Source organism: Nicotiana tomentosiformis, chromosome 12 (assembly GCF_000390325.3).
Source record: "Nicotiana tomentosiformis chromosome 12, ASM39032v3, whole genome shotgun sequence".
In the NCBI taxonomy this organism is placed as follows: Eukaryota; Viridiplantae; Streptophyta; class Magnoliopsida; order Solanales; family Solanaceae; genus Nicotiana; species Nicotiana tomentosiformis.
Window position 1 is genome coordinate 136,296,948 of NC_090823.1, and position 19,116 is coordinate 136,316,063.

Genomic DNA, 19,116 nt, shown 5'->3' on the forward strand with positions numbered 1-19,116 from the left:
GGTGGTTAGATTGGCCATGTTTTTATGGGGTAAAGTGTTGGCCTCTTAAGAAGAGATGCGTATGTTGAGGTGGATGTACGAGTACACTAGAATATATAAGATTAGGAACGAAGATATTCGGGAAAAGGTGGACGCGGCTCTTATGGATGTCAAGATGCGTGAAGCGATGCTTATATGGTTTGAGTACATGCGGAGGAAAAGCCTTGAGGAGGTATGAGTGGTTTGTTTTGGTGGGTACGAGAAGGGATAGATGATGACCTAAGAAGTATTGAGGATATGGGTGGCACGTTGGCCAGTTCGGGATCGCGGACCAAGTGGGCCGGTAGGATTACTAGAGGTGGGTTTGAGCTGGTCTCGTGGGCTGGTTCTTGCTTTTGAATTGTTAGGACCTGGACTGTTTGACCCGCCAAGGGACTGGATCGGATCGGTCCCTTGGTGGGCCAAACGGTCATACCGATAATTTTTTAAAATTGTTTGTTTTTTGGCTATTTCAAAAAACAATTGCTGGGCAACCCAAAATAGCTGTTGGCTATTTAGAAAATAGCTATTTACCCCCCCTCCCCACTTTGGTTTAATTCCAATTTTTTTATAATTATATTTTTCTTTATTTTTAATTATAAATACTCCCTTATTCTTTCATTTTTCTTACAAAATTAATATCAATCTATCACAATTTCTCTAATTTTCTTCTATACTTGCTAAGTTGTTGAATTGAAATCTTCAACGATAATCAATTTTCAATAAGTTCGTTAATGCGGTCAACTTTTCAGAGATTGGATCCGTTCGAAAAAAAAAAATTTTGGACTTGTTGAATCACAACTAAAGAAAAACGAAGCTTACGAAGAAATGCTAGCTGAACTTGCGGAGGATGAAGCTTCGCGCAACAATGGAAGCGACGATGACCAAGCTACTTTTTCGCCACCACCAACGAACATTCGTCCTAGAACATTTCAGTTTAGCTTAGATTCTTTGATTGCTATAGTGACAGTTTCCATTATCAGGCTTTGTCCAAACATAAGTGAAAGGACTAGTACTAATGGAAACTGTGAGAAAAATGCAAACCTTGCAGTGGTGGATTGAAAATAAGAAACTTTTGGCAGACTAAAAGGATATAGACTCTCCTTGGAAGAAGATTTATACTACTAAGGACCTTATGGGATCAAAGAACTATGACTACAAGCTAATGCAGAAATTGAACATAGAAGGTAGGCAAAGAGGCCATTAACTTGCAGAAAAGTGCAAGACTAGAATCTGACTGAAAGGCCCAGATCAATATGGAAGTCTATAAAGGAATTAACTTAAATCATCTTATTTTACTTCACCCTTTTCTTTGTGGCAGATGAGTTGAATCCTCTGAAATCGTCGGTCGTTTCAGCAGTGTTCTGCTTCTTTAAACCTTTTCTCCCACCAAAGCCAAACTTTGAGTTCTTGAATTCCCTGCTCTTCCGTTTTTTATCGGACACTTTCCCCTTTTTACCACCAAATGTCGCCTTTCCTCCTGATCGATCTCCAGGAGACACACTAGGCCTCTTCTTATTCGATCTTTGATGGGGTCTCGCCCCATCTTCATCAAAAGCCAAATCAAGATCGCCAACACTCTCTTTATCAAATCCGCTCTGCTGCCTTTGCTACATCCTTTTTCTGCTTAGCCTTTTCCTTCATCTTCTGTGCCTTAACTTCTTTCGCCAACTTCTTGTTCTCCCTCGCCTTCCTCTTCTCTTCAACATCCTCAATCTTCTTCATCTCTTTCAAGACTACGCCTTTGATTTTCTCCATGTGTGCATCAGACTTCACCATATCTGCAAAATAATCCGAGGGCCTCAGAAAAGGATGTCCCATAGAGTGAAACATCAGATACGCTTGGCGGACACACTCCAACCCTTGCATGTAGAAAGAGATATCCCTCGCCAAATCATCGCTCACATCCACATCTTCTTGCTCCTCCCTGTTGACATCAAGCTTGTGAATCCAATCCAAATTATCAGGCCAACTGATTTCTCTGAGCTTATCAAGCAAACCTTCCACGTTGTATACAATGTTTTTTTGAAGGTTCAGTCAATTTTACAACTTCTTGGTCTTCTGATGATTCTGATTCTGGCTCGGATTCCTCATGATTAGCATTCATTTCCTCGTCCAACATCATTTGTGTTCCACTCGCTTTATGGTAACGATAACTTTAGTGGACAGAAAGATTGTAGGAGATTAGCATTCTAGCTCAGTCAGTTAATAACAGTATGCAGTAGGAGATGACACAAAAATATCATAGTGTTGAATTTTGACAAGATTAATGTGAACTAGTATGAACATTTGAAGCCTCCTTTTAGGAAGAAATTGGTAGATGCATTTTTCATGCATTTACATTGCATGTTCACACTTAATATGATGTCATGCATGACATTATTAAGACCATTTCTCTTCTATAAATAGTAAGAGTTTTGTTCATTTGTAAGCATCTCTCACTTGCCTTCTTATCTCCTAAGGCATTTGAATCTTCTTTCTCTCTTGTAGTATTTCACTTGTATTTTTGGAGTGAAATAAATTTGAGTTGATTGTGTCCGAGGACTAGGCAAAAATTAAATTTTGCCTAACCTCGTTAATTTCTGGTGTTCATTTTATTATTGTCTCATTTACTATTTATAAGCTATCTTTAGATATAGTAGTTGTGATTTAATCACTCTCTATATATTCGGCTTCCGCAACAATTGGTATCAGAGCCAAGGTTCTATCTTAGTATGCTCTGTGGTTGCAGCATAGTCTGAACTTCCACATCAGAAAAGAATTACTTTGGTGTTCTGTACTGTCAGCAAATAAATAGTATCTATAGCAAAATAAGAGATAATAAAAATGAAGAGTCCACATCGGGTGTTAGTAATACGTCGTTGGCATCTTCGCTTATGACAAGAATTATGTCAAATGCGAAATTTGCAGTTGAAATTTTTGACGGGTCAAGACATTTCGGGATGTGGCAAGCTGAGGTTCTTGATGTCCTTTTTCAACAAGTCTAGATATTGCCATAAAAGAAAATAAACCAGACAATATCGGAGAGGGAGATTGGAAGATTATCAACCGCATTGCTTGTGGTACCATTCGATCTTACCTCGCAAGAGAACAGAAGTATCCATACACAAAAGAAACTTCTGCAAGTAAATTGTGGAATGCGTTGGAGGATAAATTCTTGAAGAAAAATAGTCAAAATAAACTTTACATAAAAAAAGACTGTTACGCTTCACATATGTTCCTGGTACTACAATGAATGATCATATCACCAGCTTTAATAAATTGGCGACATATTTGCAGAATATGGACGTGAATTTTAGTGATGGAGATATGGCCTTAATGTTATTAAGTGCACTTCCCGATGAGTACGAGCACCTCGAAACTACTCTACTTCATGGGAATGATGAAGTGTCTCTCAAAGAAGTTTGTTCTGCCTTGTACAACTATGAACAAAGAAAGAGAGAAAAACAAAAGAGTGGAGAAGGAGAAGCACTGGTCATGAGAGGTCGTTCTCAAAATCATATGAGAACGAAGAAAGGAAGATCCAAGTCAAGATCCAGACCCAACAAAGATGATTGTGCCTTTTGCCGAGAAAAAAAGCATTGGAAGAAAGACTGTCCAAAGTTGAAAAATAGGGCCAAACCTAACAATGGAAAGGCTGTCATGGATTCAAATGTAGCTGATTGTGACGACTCTGATTTCTCGCTAGTTACAACTAAGCCATTCAAACCATCTGACATATGGCTGATGGATTCAGCTTGTAGCTATCATATGTGTCCCAACAAGGACTGGTTCGTTGATTTTCAATAAGGAGAATGTGGAGTTATTCACACAGCAAATAACAATCCTCTTACCGCATATGGTATTGGTTCAATCCGATTAAGGAACTATGATGGATTGATCAGAACATTAATTGATGTTCGATATGTACCGGAATTGAAGAAAAATCTCATTTCTGTAGGAGCCCTAGAGTCAAAGGGGATCAAAGTCGTTGCAGAAAATGGGGTAATGAGAATATGCTATGGTGCACTGGTGGTAATGAAGGGAATCCGGCGAAATAATAACATGTACCACTATCGCGGTAGTACAGTTATTGGGACAACAACAGTGACATCCAGTGATGACAAGGAGGCAGAAGCAACCAAGCTATGGCACATGCGCTTGGGACATGCTGGAGGAAAATCCTTAAAGATTTTATCAGATCAAGGATTGTTAAAAGGAGTAAAGACTTGCAATTTGGAGTTTTGTGAACACTGTGTCAAGGGGAAACAAACAAGGGTTAAATTTGGAACAACAATCCATAATACTAAAAGTATTTTGGATTATGTTCACTCTGATGTTTGGGGTGCTTCCAAAACACCTTCATTAGGTGGGAAACACTATTTTGTAACCTTTATTGATGACTTTTCCCGGAGAGTGTGGGTGTATACTACGAAAACTAAAGATGAGGTGCTGGGAATTTTTCTCAAATGGAAGGCGATGATAGAGACTCAAACAGGCAGAAAGATAAAGTGTCTTCGCACAGATAACGGTGGAGAATACAAAAATGATCTTTACAATAAGATTTGTGAAGATGATGGCATTTTGAGACATTTCACCGTCAGAAATACACCACAACAGAATGGAGTGGCAAAACACATGAACCGGACTTTGCTGGAGAAGGTTCGGTGTATGTTGTCCAATGCTGGCTTGGGCAAAGAATTTTGGGCTGAGGTAATAACATATGCATGCCACCTCATTAATCGTCTACCATCTGCCGCTATTGGAGGCAAGACACCATTTGAAAAATGGTATGGAAAAACTGCTGAAGATTATAATTTTTACATGTGTTTGGCTCAATTGCATATTATCATGTGGAAGAGTCAAAATTGGATCCGAGGGCAAAGAAAACTATATTTATGGGGATTACTTTTGGAGTCAAAGGATACCGATTATGGTGTCCAGAGACAAGAAAAGTTATATTCAGCAGAGATGTTACCTTTGATGAATCTGCCATAATAGTTAAGGTGACATTTGAAGATGTCAAACAAACTGATAGTGCTTCAAAGCAGGTGGAGTTTGAGGGAAAATTAATTTTCCCAACACAGGGAGAAAACGAGGAAACAATAGAAGATTTTCCCCTGGAAGAAGAGTCAGTGGAAGGGGAGATTCCAACTTAGGAACCCCAACAACTTGAATCAATAGCAACCAGCAAGCCAAAAAGAACAATAAAGAAACCTGTTCGTCTCATAGAGACGGTGGCTTGTGCAGCCTCAATTGTAGCTGATGGTGTTCCTACCACTTATAAAGATGCAATCCAAAGTTCAGAAGAAGATAAGTGGAGGATTGCCATGAATGAAGAAATGCAGTCCCTTCATCAGAATTGCACATGGAAATTGGCCAATCTCCCGAAGGGCAAGAAAGCAATTGGGTGCAAATGGGTGCAAATGGGTATTTGCAAAGAAAGAAGGATTTCCTAACCAAGAAGATGTTCGCTACAAAACAAGATTGGTGGCCAAAGGGTATGCTCAAAAGGAGGGAATTGATTACAATGAGGTATTTTCTCCAGTCGTGAAACACTCCTCCATTAGAGTTTTGTTGGCTTTAGTAGCACAATTGAATTTGGAACTAGTTCAGTTAGATGTAAAAACTGCATTTTAACATGGAGACTTGGAAGAGGAAATCTATATGACTCAGCCAGAAGGATTCAAAGTTGATGAAAAGGAAAATATGGTGTGCAAACTTGAAAAATCGTTGTACGGATTGAAATAATCTTCTAGACAATGGTAAAAACGATTTGATAAGTTTATGTTGCAACAAAAGTACAAAAGAAGCAAATATGATCATTGTGTGTATTTGCGCAAGCTTGAAGATGGATCCTTCATATATCTTCTCCTATACGTTGATTATATGCTGATAGCTTCCAAAAGTCAAGAGGAAATTGAGAAGTTGAAGATTCAACTAAGAAAGGAGTTTGAGATGAAGGATTTAGGTGAGGCGAAGAAAATTCTTGGCATGGAGATAAAAAGAGATAGACATTCAAAAAACTCTATCTATCTCAGAAAGAATACTTGAAGAAAGTAATAGATCAATTTGGCATGAATGAGAACACGAAGTTGGTTAGCACTCCTCTTGCTCCTCACTTTAAGCTTAGTGCTGCTATGTCGCCGAAGAATGAAGCTGAGCAAGAGTATATGTCAAGAGTGCCATATGCGAATGCCGTTGGTAGCTTGATGTATGCAATGGTTTGCACAAGACCTGATATTTCACATGCTATCGGAGTTGTAAGCAGGTATATGCATGATCCAGGAAAGGAGCATTGGCAAGCTGTGAAATGGATTCTACGGTATATTTGTAATAATGTAGATGTTGGATTGATTTTTGAGCAGGAAGATAGTTAGTATCTGGTTGGATATTGTGACTCGGATTATGCGGGTGATTTGGACAAGCGTAGATCAACTACTGGTTATGTTTTCACTATTGCAAATGCACCAGTTAGTTGGAAGTCTACTTTGCAGTCAACGGTTGCTTTGTCTACTACTGAGGCAGAGTACATGGCAATTGCGGAGGCTGTAAAGGAGGCAATTTGGCTTCAAGGGTTGCTTAGAGATCTTGGTATTGGTCAAGAAAATATCACACTATTTTGTGATAATCAGAGTGCTATCCGATTAGCAAAGAACCAAGTTTATCATGCAAGGACGAAGCACATTGATGTTCGATATCACTTTGTACGAGATATTATAGAAGAAGGTGGAGTCATGGTGCAGAAAATTCGGACTACAGACAACCCTGCCGATATGCTAACAAAAGTAGTGACTGCGATCAAGTTTCAACATTGTTTGAATTTGATCAACATTGTTGAACTTTGAAGATTGGAGTTGAAGACACAATCAAAATTTATCAGTAAGAGAAAATTGCAAAAATGGAATCTTGCCAAGGTGGAGATTTGTTGAATTTTGACAAGATTAATGTGAACTAGTGTGAACATTTGAAGCCTCCTTTTAGGAAGAAATTGGTAGATGCATTTTTCATGCATTTACATTGCATGTTCACACTTAATATGATGTCATGCATGGCATTATTAAGGCCATTTCTCTTCTATAAATAACAAGGGTTTTGTTCATTTGTAAACATCTCTCACTTGCCTTCTTATCTCCTAAGGCATTTGAATCTTCTTTCTCTCTTGTAGTATTTCACTTGTATTTTTGGAGTGAAATAAATTTGAGTTAATTGTGTCCGAGGACTAGGCAAAAATTAAATTTTGCCAAACCTCGTTAATTTCTGGTGTTCATTTTATTATTGTCTCATTTACTATTTATAAGCTATCTTTAGATATAGTAATTGTGATTTAATCACCCTCTATATATTCGGCTTCTGCAGCACATAGACCCCGTATATTATTTGAATTTTACCATCGAAAATAATTGGAATCATAAGGGAAGCAAATACTAACTTCTACAACATCAAAACTCAACGAATAGTTTGTATTTGGGAGAGAATAGATTATCAGCTGAGAAGCAAATACTAGTACTAAGTACTAACTAGTAAAAGTCACAAAATTTGTACAACACAAAAACACATCAAACCCAAAATATAATTTCTTTTTTACCATTAAAAAGAATTGGATCAGTTGAAAAGCAAATACTACTAGTAACGAGTACTATACTTTAAAAGTCACAGAATTATATGCCTACTCAACACCTCACAACAAAATAATACTCCATACATATGCATTTATTGGGAAAAGAACTTGTCAAAGCAAATACAAATACTAACTAGTAAAAGTCATAAACTTTATACAGTAGGACTGTCACGACCCAAAATCCTAATCTGTCGTGATGTCGCCTATCGTGGAACTAGGCAAGCCGACTCATTTCCAAACAAACCGATATGTTCATTTTAAAGATAATTTCAATACTATTTAACATAAAACCTTCATTTAAGGAGTTCAAATCAAAGAAAAATAGAAGTGCGGAAAAGAAAAGCCCGACATCGGGGTGTCACTAGCAAATTACATACCTTATTAGTCAGAAACCTCTTTCTTGCTTCTTTCTAGGAGAAAATCATAACACACAACATGCTCCGTATATCGGTAGAAATTATCCGGTTTAAACCATGGTAGAACCCATCATGAACATTTTGAAATCCATTTGCACATAATCAAGCTATCTGAACCGAATTCCTCTAACTTCACCAAGCCACACAGGTTGCCAAATCCGGGAGCATTGCCACAAAACACCTATAGATACTAGCCACGTCATAAATACACAAATAACCGATCATACCCATTACCGTGCTACCCCAACCTACTTCCAAACGGTCATATTTCCCCAAGTCCTTTCCAAATTGCCTTCAAATTGCTATTTTATTTCATTGTTAGAACACTACTATCCTTAACTAAAACTTGCCCCACGAACTCTAGCATAGAATCACACCGCCCTAAGGCTTATAAGCCGCCGAATACCCTTTTTATGTATCCCAAACGTTCCACAACCAAAAATGCTTACTCCGCGGAAACTTTATGTGAACCTAAAACTGTTTCCTTCACTTTCTTGATACTGAAATGCATATTTCACAATGATACAAGATGCAACGAGTCTCAACACCGTTAGATGCAACTTCCAGTTTTCTAGCCATATTTATAAATCTTGAATCCATTGTAACCATTCTCGAATTAACCGACCAAACAGACCGAAACGACCTGCGCCCCATTAGCACACCAACACCCAAGGGAATAAAGAGTAACCCTCACTTCTATGCAACCGAGCAAATTCCCTCTCCATGTACACTACATTCTCTGTAAATAACCACTCAATTATTTTTATGGTCCTCCTATAACCATATAGTGTAATACAACTTGTGTCCAGAAATTTCTTTACCAGAGTCATCCTCGATCTCGACCTCTGCAAGTCATAACTGATTCACCGGTATACCCCGAACCGAAACTAATACGACCCATAACCGTACAATCAACTCGTCGATAGCAGACTCCCCCACTTAGCCTTAAGCTGCAATTATATAAAATTAGAACTTGTAAGGATTTATCCTTCTCAATTACCAAGGTCTCGCACCGTTAACCTGCCAGACTTCTCGAAGTCTTTTATTAAGCCTTTCATGAACATTCTGAATCTCCAGCCAAAATCATACACGCGACCTCCTACCGGGTAGCTAGTAATATTCCTCACAAAAGCTTCATCAACATCATGCCACCGCTAGCTGCACACAGGAGATAACCCACCTGTGAAATTCCTTATCGACATCTCCCAATGACATTGCACTGAGTGCAACGACCACGAAATTCGTAAATTCTCCTGAGTTCATGCTCACCCACCATTTATATAAGTCTGCACTTTCCCTATTGATATCAACTGTACATCAACAATACCTTCCGAACTCAAGTCATATTGCACATGACACGATAATCAGATCTTCACGCCTCTATTCATTTCAAACACACTCCTTTCTGCCAAATTCAATTTTTCCTTTGTACACTAACCATCACTCCAAATAGAGTTTGCAGGCCGATTCACATATTAACACGATTCCAAATCATTCTACACATTCTCAAGGCGCACGACTACCCTACTAGTGGATTCATATGCTAATCTGTCACTCTTACATTGGTTAAATCATCTCCTTTAAGAAACTTCTCAACCTCTACTTCTCTAACTTGACCTGCTAGCACTTCAACCACCGCGAAACACTTCCCGCCATGTCTTCCCTCATACTTTGCTACCCAATTACTGCATCAAATCGAAATGTATTTCTGTCGCACCTGAACCAATAAAATATTACCGACTCTAAGTCTCTTTAATGTTTATCTTTCCCGAGCCATTAACATCAAAATACCCATTCGCAACCACCATTACTACACAACCACTTACTTTTCTTGAGTTCAAACTCATTGACAGACATGAGAATTTAATTTGCCCCAAAATTTAACAACGTGAAAGATCCTTCAAAACATTCACACTCGAGACGGTACGTCGCATCAAAATGAAAATCAAGCACCCAATGGCCTTCCTTTACATTTTAAGAAAACATTTCTCGTCACATTCACATAGTCTTAACACTTCTCGCAGTTACGTCATACTCACCATAAGCCATTCCACTGCTCATCGAGCCACAATTCCACTCGTAGGGACATTATCAGACATATGAGTCCAAATGTATAGGTTACAACTGAAGCTACCGAGCCTAAGCTGCGGTCTAACCATAGCTTCAAGTCCTCCAGACTGGCCCACCACCACAACACATAATGCACATATCAACCTTGTTCATAGAATCACAAGCCGGCGATGAACAACTGATACCGAGCGCTTTTGTGCGCATACGAGATGCGTGGAAGGAATTTAAAGAGTTATGTCTCAAGCTAAATCAATTTCGCACGATTGAATACAAGAAAGTGAAATTTTCCTAAGAGTTCTGCAGCCTCTCGAAGATAAGTACAGACGTTTCCGTACCGATCCGCAAGACTCTACTTAACCCGCTCATGACTCGTGAGACCTATGTAACCTAGGCTCTGATACCAATCTGTCACGACCCAAAATAACCTCTGTCGTGATGGCGCCTATCGTGGAACTAGGCAAGCCGACTCATTTCCAAAACAAACCGATATTTTCATTTCAAAGATAATTTCAAGGTTATTTAACATAAAACCTCCATTTAAAGAGTTCAAATAAAAGAAAAATAGAAGTGCGGAAAAGAAAAGCCTGACATCGGAGTGTCACTAGTCATGAACATCTGCTACAATCTGTCTAACAATATCAAGGCTAACTCAGCCTGAAAAATAGCTAAATACAACTAGAGGAAGATAAGAGGGAGAAGAGCAGGGGTTGCGATCGCCAAACAACTACCTTGCTATCTCCAAGAAAATCTGCAACCAGAACACTCAATAACCGCTACCGTGTCCAGCTACACCTGAATCTGCACACAAGGTGCAGGGAGTAACGTGAGTACGCCAACTCAGTAAGTAACAACACTAAATAAAGAGTGAGCAGTAGTGACGAGAAATAAAGCATATAACGTTCATATCAGGAAATCTCATTAAAATACCACATGCTCTTAAAAATCAGGATTTGAATCAAACATCTCGTTTGAACCCAGTTCCAGTAAAAATCATTTAAAGACATTTTCCCAACAGTTTTCAAAAAAAGGCTCAATGCAAAGGTAAGCAAAAATGATGAAATCATAAACAGCCCCTCGGGCAAAACATCACTCATATACAGCCCCTCGGGCAAACCTCACAGTCACTCGTGCCACTCGGGCATACCTCACAATCACTCTTGCCACTCAGGCATACCTCACAATCACTCATGCCTCCCAGTCACTCAACACTCGCACTCAGTAGGTACCTGCGTTCACTAGGGGTGTGTACAGACTCCTGAGGGGCTCCTTCAGCCCAAGCGCTATAATCTGCACGGATAACTCACGTGCTATAATAATAAAGTATGCTGCAGGCGAGCAACCCCAATCCACACTCATCCTCACAAATCAGGCCCTCGGCCTCACTCAGTCATAAATATGCTGCAGGCGGGCAACCCCGATACACTCATCCTCACAAATCAGGCTCTCGGCCTCACTCAGTCATAAACCTCTCAAGTCACTCGGGCATTTCAGTAAAACAGGGCATTCGACCAAAAATATTTATATGCATCAAAATAGAGTCATAAAAACAGAGTTATGCGGTAAACAAGTATAAACATGACTGAGTATAGATTTTCAATCGAAAACAATGAGGATGGTAATAAACAACCCCTAATGGTCCAAACAGCATTGACGCAATGCCCAAACATAACATTCAACCCAATTTACAGAAATTCTTTCTAAAACATATAAGTATCAAATAGTTTCAACAAAGTATGCAACTTTACAGTTGCTACGGGACATACCAAGTCACAATTTCCCAACAGTGCATGCCCACACTCCCGTCACCTAGCATGTGCGTCACTAAAAATAGTAGAATGATACAAAATCCGGGGTTTCATACCCTCAGGACCAGATTTACAATCGTTACTTACCTCAAACCGGTCAAATCTCTAACCCCCAATGATCTTGCCTATGGAATCGACCTCCAAATGCTCCGAATCTATTCACAATCAGTACAATACCTTCAATACGCACTAATGGAATGAATTCCACAAGAAAAATTACAAAATTAGACCAAAATCCAAAATTGGCTCAAACCCGCCCCCGGGCCCACATATCGAAGTCTGACTAAATTTATAAAACTAGAAAGCTCATTTACTCACGAGTCTAACCATACCAAATTCACCAAAATCCGACATCGTTTGGTCCTTCAAATCCTTAAATTACTCTCCAAAAATTTCAAGCCCTAACCCCTCATTTTTACTAATTACCATGATTAAAATAACGGAAAATCACCATATACACAAGTATTAGGGCTCAAGTAACTTACCTCATTGAAATACCCTTGATTCCCTCTTCAAATCCCTCCAAAAAGCTCCAAAAACCGAGTTGAAATTGTGAAGAATGACCAAAATTCGCGAAGGGTTCTATTTATGGTTTCTGTCCAGGTTTTTCGCACATGCGGTCATTTTCTCGCACCCGCGCGATCGCACCTGCGGTCCAAGAAGCCGCACATGCGCAACTCACTTAATCACCCAGCTTCCGCACCTGCGGACACCTTCCTCGCACCTGCGGACTCGCATCTGCGGTCCCAGGTGCGCATCTGCGAAACCAGCCCCAACTTCTCATCTCCGCATCTACGCTCAAGGCCTCACACTTGCGGGCACGCAGATGCGGCCAATTCTTCGCACCTGCGTTCCCAGCCTTGGCCCAGTGTCGCCCGCACCTGCGCACTCCCCATGCGCACCAGCAGCCTCGCATCTGCGACCCTTTCTTCCGCAGATGCAGAAATAGCAGAAGCAGCAGCTCCAACTGCAAAGTCCAACTTCGACAAATCCGTTAACCACCCGAAATTACCCCGAGGCCCTCGGGACCTCAACCAAAAATACCAACAAGTCATATATCAACATACAAATTTAGTCGAATCTTTGAGTCACTCAAAACAACATCCAAACACCAAATTACCCTCGGATTCAAGCCTAAGAACTTCTAAATTTCCAAATTCGGCAACAGATGCCAAAACCAACCAAACCACGTCCGAATGACCTCAAATTTTGCACACACGTCACAAATGACACTACGAATCTACTCCAACTTCCGGAATTTCATCCCTACCCCGATATCAAATTTTCCACTGCCGACCGAAATCGCCAAATTTCCAATTTTGCCAATTCAAGCCTAATTCCACCACGGACCTCCAAATCACATTTCGGGCGCACTCCTAAGTCCAAAATCACCTAACGGAGCTAACAGAATCATCAAAATTACAATCCGAGGTCAAATGCTAAAGAGTTAAATTTTGGTCAACTCTCCCAATCTAAAGCTTCAACAATGAAATTCCTTCTTCCAATTCGATTCCGAAATACCTGCGACCCGAAACCAACGATTCACACAAGTCAAAGTACATCATACGGAGCTACTCATGCCCTTAAACAACCGAGCGAAGTGCAAATGTTCAAAACGACCGGCCGAGTCGTTACAAAAACAATGCACAAAATAACACAACCAAAAATAATATACCCAATATAATCTCACAAGTGGGATCGCAGACCTTACTCCAACTTTGTGAACAGTTTTGGAAAAAGAATTTATAATAGGGGAAAAGCTATGAAAAAAGAAGCAGTAACAATAAGATAACAAATAACCGAAGCAAAAGAAACAATATGTAGTAATATAAATCTAAGAATAAGAAAATACAAAACATAATACTAATACTACTAGTATGGAAAAAGAAACTCTCGATTACCTACTAACATAATCCTGGACTTCCACACCATCATATCCCAAGTCACAAAATCCAATCTTTGCAATTATCAACTGGCATGGGAATCAAATTTTAACTTATAACAGCAACACAAAATAAAAAAGCTTTAAAAAAAATGAAGACCAACAACACAGAACAACTACCCTCATCTTAAACTAGTTGGGATTAATTATATGAATCCACTTGATCCAAAAATCACAAGGTTTATACAGTAACATAAGACCCAAACATATTTTGTATTTCACAATTGAAAAATAATAGGGAGAATCTCGTTGGTCTCACAAGACAAAAATACATAGAAATAGAAGAAAGCTTACCACTCGAGTTTTGCAGCGAGTTTGCAAAGGTTTAGGCTTTTAGCTTTTAGGATCATAAAATAGGAGATATTAAACTAAAATCAGAGATAGCACGTAATAATTTTATTTTGGGTAATTAATATAAAAGATTTTACCTATATTTAAGGCATTATTTTACCAAATAATAATAATAATAATAAATATTTGCAGCCAACGTTTAATGCATTATCTATCTATTTAATTACAAGATTTGCGCAGATATAATATATCTGTTTTTCTTTTCCTAGTAAAACAATGCAACTCAAATAATGAGGTTTGAAGAAGAGAAACCATACAAAATTGATTCAACAACATAAAAAAAAGGAAAAATAAGTAGTTGCAGCCAACATTTAATGAGGTTTCCACCGATTGTGCTTTACAAGCAATTTCGTAAGAGTCATACTTCCAATATTCATCCCTTTATATAGAAAAAAACCAAGGAAATATCCAAACCAGTAATTTTTTTTTTCCCAGAGTTTTGCAACGTCTACAAAAGAAAAATAATAATTACACAATCAAGTCATTTAAATATAATTAATTATATTTTTCTGATATATCAATTTATAATACTAGCACTTAATTTGTATTCATATGTTACACTAAACTGGTAGAGTAACTTTTTTTAAATAGTCATTACATATAATTTAAACCCATGATTAAATCTTGTGCAAGTGAATAGTATAATACGTTAATCCATATATGTAAATTCAGTACCAGCTTGTCTATATGTTCCCACGACACTTTTTGAGACTTCAGAGTCTTCTATCTCTCAAAACCTGATAACTCAATCTTTTTCTTCTGCAAGGAACCAGGTTCCTCACTCACACTATCCTTTCCATGTCTCCATGTTCTTCTTCTCAATCTGTTCACCCTTATCATCTGTTGCATCTTTCTCAGCCGACTTTCTTTTCTCAATTTTTTTCTTTTTTGAATTCATTCTCTCTTCTATATTCACAACATCAGCAGGTCACACCACTTCATCATCAATTAACCTACTTTTCATCAATCCTTTTTATTGAATCAAAAGTTCGTTTAAACAGAGAACTCAAAAAAAAAAAGATCATCATTAGAATTAACATCCCGAGAAGGACTTGAGGGATCAGGTCCCTCATTTAGTTTTCCCTTTTCCAGCACATTCACCAATTCCTCCATCCTTCAAGACTTCTACAAACCTAGCAATAATTTCAGCCTCACGCTATAGACTATTAGATCTACCCCGTTCTCTTTCAGTTAAACTCACATCAAAATCTACCAAAGACTTCTTGGAGTTTTGATTCAGATGGAGTTAGGGTTTTGGAAGGTGACAAGGTTGGGTTCACTTCTGGCATATTTGTAAAGAAGGATTCTTTTTGAGATAAAGTTGATTTTGATTTTGAAGAAAAGAATCGGTTTTGGTTGGGTGTAAGAGAAGGAATTTTTTTTTTTGGGGCAACGGGTCAGTTCAGAAAAGTTTTAACATTTTGGACTTCAAAAATTTAGAGAGAGGCAAGAATAAATTAATGACATTATACTTCAGCAGTTTAAAAAGGCATATAAGTATTAAAGAGACTACTAACCTGAGTCACAGGAACCAGGTTCCTTGATTGTTTTTGAAAATCTGAGCAAAAACTCTTAGAAGTGCAATGCCACTCTTACTTGTTTTGTCCTGAAACTGCCATGTATGTATACCTGTAATAGTATAGATTTGAGTTAGATGTCGCCAAAAAATACTTTTTAGCATTGCACATTTCCTTCTTAACATAGCCAATCATCGAGGGACCAGGTCCTTAGTTAAGCTTGATCAACCCCAACTCCGCGCCTTGGTGAAAATGCCTGCTACCTGGTCCTCCGTCTTTCAGTACTTCATATAAATCAGACCCTTTTCAACATTATCCCTCAAAAAGTGATGTCGCACATCAATGTGCTTTGTCTCCTTGTGCTGTATCGGGTTCTTTGCAATATTTAGAGCACTTGTATTATCACATAACAACAATATACAATATGCAAACACGCCCAAATCTTCTAGTTGTTACTTGTTCAACAACAATTGAGCACAACAAGAAGCAACATCCACATATTCAGCTTCAATAGTAGAAAGAGCCACATGGTTTTGTTTCTTTGTACCCTATGAGATCAAGCATGACCCCAGAAAATGTGCCATTCCATATGTTCTCTTTCGATCCACCAGATATCCAACATGATCAACATCAGCATATCCAACCAAGTCAAAATTATCTCCTGAAGAATAGAAGATGACCAAGTCCTACGTTCCCTTAGGATACCTCAGAATGCTTTTGGCAGCCTTCAAGTAAGATTCTTTTAGGCTTTATTGGAACCCAGAACACTAAAAATAATATCGGGTTTGCTAACAGTCAAGTACAGAAGAGATCCAATAATACCCCTATACATAGTTTCATTGACATGAGAACCAGTTTCGTCCATGTCTAAACGAGTAGTAGTAGCAATATGTGTATCAATGGTCTTAGCATTCTCCATCTCAAATATTTTCATCAGATCCTTGAAGTACTTAAACTTCAGAATTTGAAGGACCAAGTTCCTCCATATTTGAAACATCATTAACATCAACATAATTATGACTTCCACTTCTTTGTTCTGTATGAGGAGTACTTGATGTAACATCAGAAATCCTATGACCAGCTTCAGTCGAGGTGATAGAGGGACTAAGTTCTTCTGTGCCTTTTGGAGATTCTGCTGCATCTTCTTCATCGCTCTGCTTGACTTGACACATCAAATCAGTCTTTTCATTTGCAATATCTATAGCTTCACCATGAGCATTTGTAAATTCTCCATCTTCATCTTCTTTGTTATGTGACCCTTTGCCACCATTGTTGAGAACAAAACATATTGTATCCAAATGCTCTCAGATAAGTCAGCTTAGGTTTTCTCTCATTGAGCAGTTCACAGAGAGACTTCTCGTGAAGGGACCTGATCATGCACTTGTTAACAATTATTTTCTTTGAAATTCCTGCTGGAACTTCCTTTCTTTGGAATCCCACCATTTTTTCGAATCATCTTTTGGAATCTTTGAGTGAGATACTCCATGTCGGATTCATCACTACTTGAGTCATTGTCGGCAGCCTTGAGTACCAGGTTCTTATCCTTCTTGGGCTCTTTTCTTTCAAGATCCTTCTTTCTCTTCATCTCATAAGTTTTGAGATTTCCAATGAGTTCATCAATGGTTAGCTTCTGCAGATCCTTGGCTTCAATGATAGCATTCACTTTACTTTCCCAGGAACCTGGTAAAACACTGAGTATTTTTCGGACCAGTTTATTTCTTGGGATGACTTCTCCAAGGGAGTGAAGCTCATTGATAATAAAGATGAAACATGTGTGCGTATCTTGAATAGACTCATCCTCCTTCATCTTGAAAAACTCATACTCAATAGTAAGCATATCAATTTTTGACTGCTTAATCTGAGTAGTTCCCTCGTGGGTAGTTTGAAGAGCTTCCCAGATCTCCTTAACAGACTGACAAACTGAGATGCAATTATATTCATCTGGTCCGATGCCACAAACAAAAATCTTCTTTTCCCTGAAATTCTTCTCAATAACCTTTCTATCAGCATCGTTGCACTCTTTTCTTGTTTTTGGGACTCTAACTATTCCCTCACCAACAATTTTCATGGGAATAAAAGGTCCATCACAGATTATATCCCACAACTCCGAGTCCTCAGCCATGGTGAAATCATGCATTCTTGTTTTTCACCAACCATAGTATTGACTGTTGAATCTTGGTGGTCTGTACGTTGATTGTCTTTCCTCGAAGTTTGGTAGAGCAGCCATGTAGATCCTTTATAGGTGTTAACCTTTTAGAAAGAACCTGCTCTGATACCACCAATTGATAGAAATTAAGAGTCTACCAAACTGTATAGAGAACCAGGTTCTCTATCAGTTCCCACGGTAAGCAACAGACTGTAAAACCAAACAGTATAGGGAACCAGCTTGTCTATTTGTTCCCACAGTAAATCAATAGTAAATAAAGAACAAGCGATATTTACGTGAAAAATTTATTGATCAAGGGATTAAAAATTATGACATATCCTAGTAGTATTTTACCTCCACTAAACCGAGCAAACTTTAGATTACAACCTATTGCAATCTAGAAATTAAACTCTTAATCCCTCACCCCTTAAAATAACTCTATTGTAAGCCCTTTGTAATAACTCTATTACAAAGCAACAAACCTTGACTAACTCTAGTCAATCTAGAAATTAAACTCTTAATCCCTCACCCCTTAAGATAACTCTATTGTAATCCCATTGCAATAACTCTATTACAAAGCAACAAAACTTGACTAACTCTAGTCAAGAAACTAAACCAAACGGCGGTTTAAATCTGTCCTACAAAGATACTTCTTGAAAGTAGTGTATGATTACAAATGAAGAACAAAATAACAAAGACTCAATCAAACCTAAGGACTTAAGATATCTTCAATCTTTGGATCTGGTCCTTGAGGTTGCAACAACTTTGTTGTTGAGAGAGGTGGTGACTGACATTTGAGAGAATATGATATTTGGTTTTGCAAGTGTTAGAGAGATGAAATCCCTTGCCTCATGTTGATAATATGTGTGTGTGATGTCATCCAGGATGATGCAATAAAGTGTCCTTTAGTTTGTCCTTAGCAAGCTACAACTGTGCTGTTGTACTGCTGCAATACGGTACGTGCAGCAGCTTGCCAGACGGTACAGTGCAACAACTTTTACAGTTGTAGAGTTGACCGCACGACGACCAGGGGAACTGATCCATATCTGTTCCCACTGTTGTTCCCTTATCTGATTTCATTGAGAATTGAACCAGACATCTGACTAGTTACTCTGAACGCAAGGGAACTAATTGTATCAGGTTCCTTATATGGTTCTCTCATGAAGTTTGTCAAATCATCAAAACAAAAGACGCATAACTTATCAAATTCATATGAAGGTAATGATAAATAATTAAGTTGTTCTTACTAGA

The 19,116-nt window shown here is 38.5% G+C and overlaps 1 pseudogene; it reads right to left on the reverse strand.

The window, feature by feature from the left end:
- Positions 1 to 744: 744 nt before the first annotated feature.
- LOC104087826 (probable rRNA-processing protein EBP2 homolog) lies at positions 745 to 2,283 on the reverse strand (annotated as a pseudogene).
- Between the last annotated feature and the right edge of the window lie 16,833 nt (positions 2,284 to 19,116).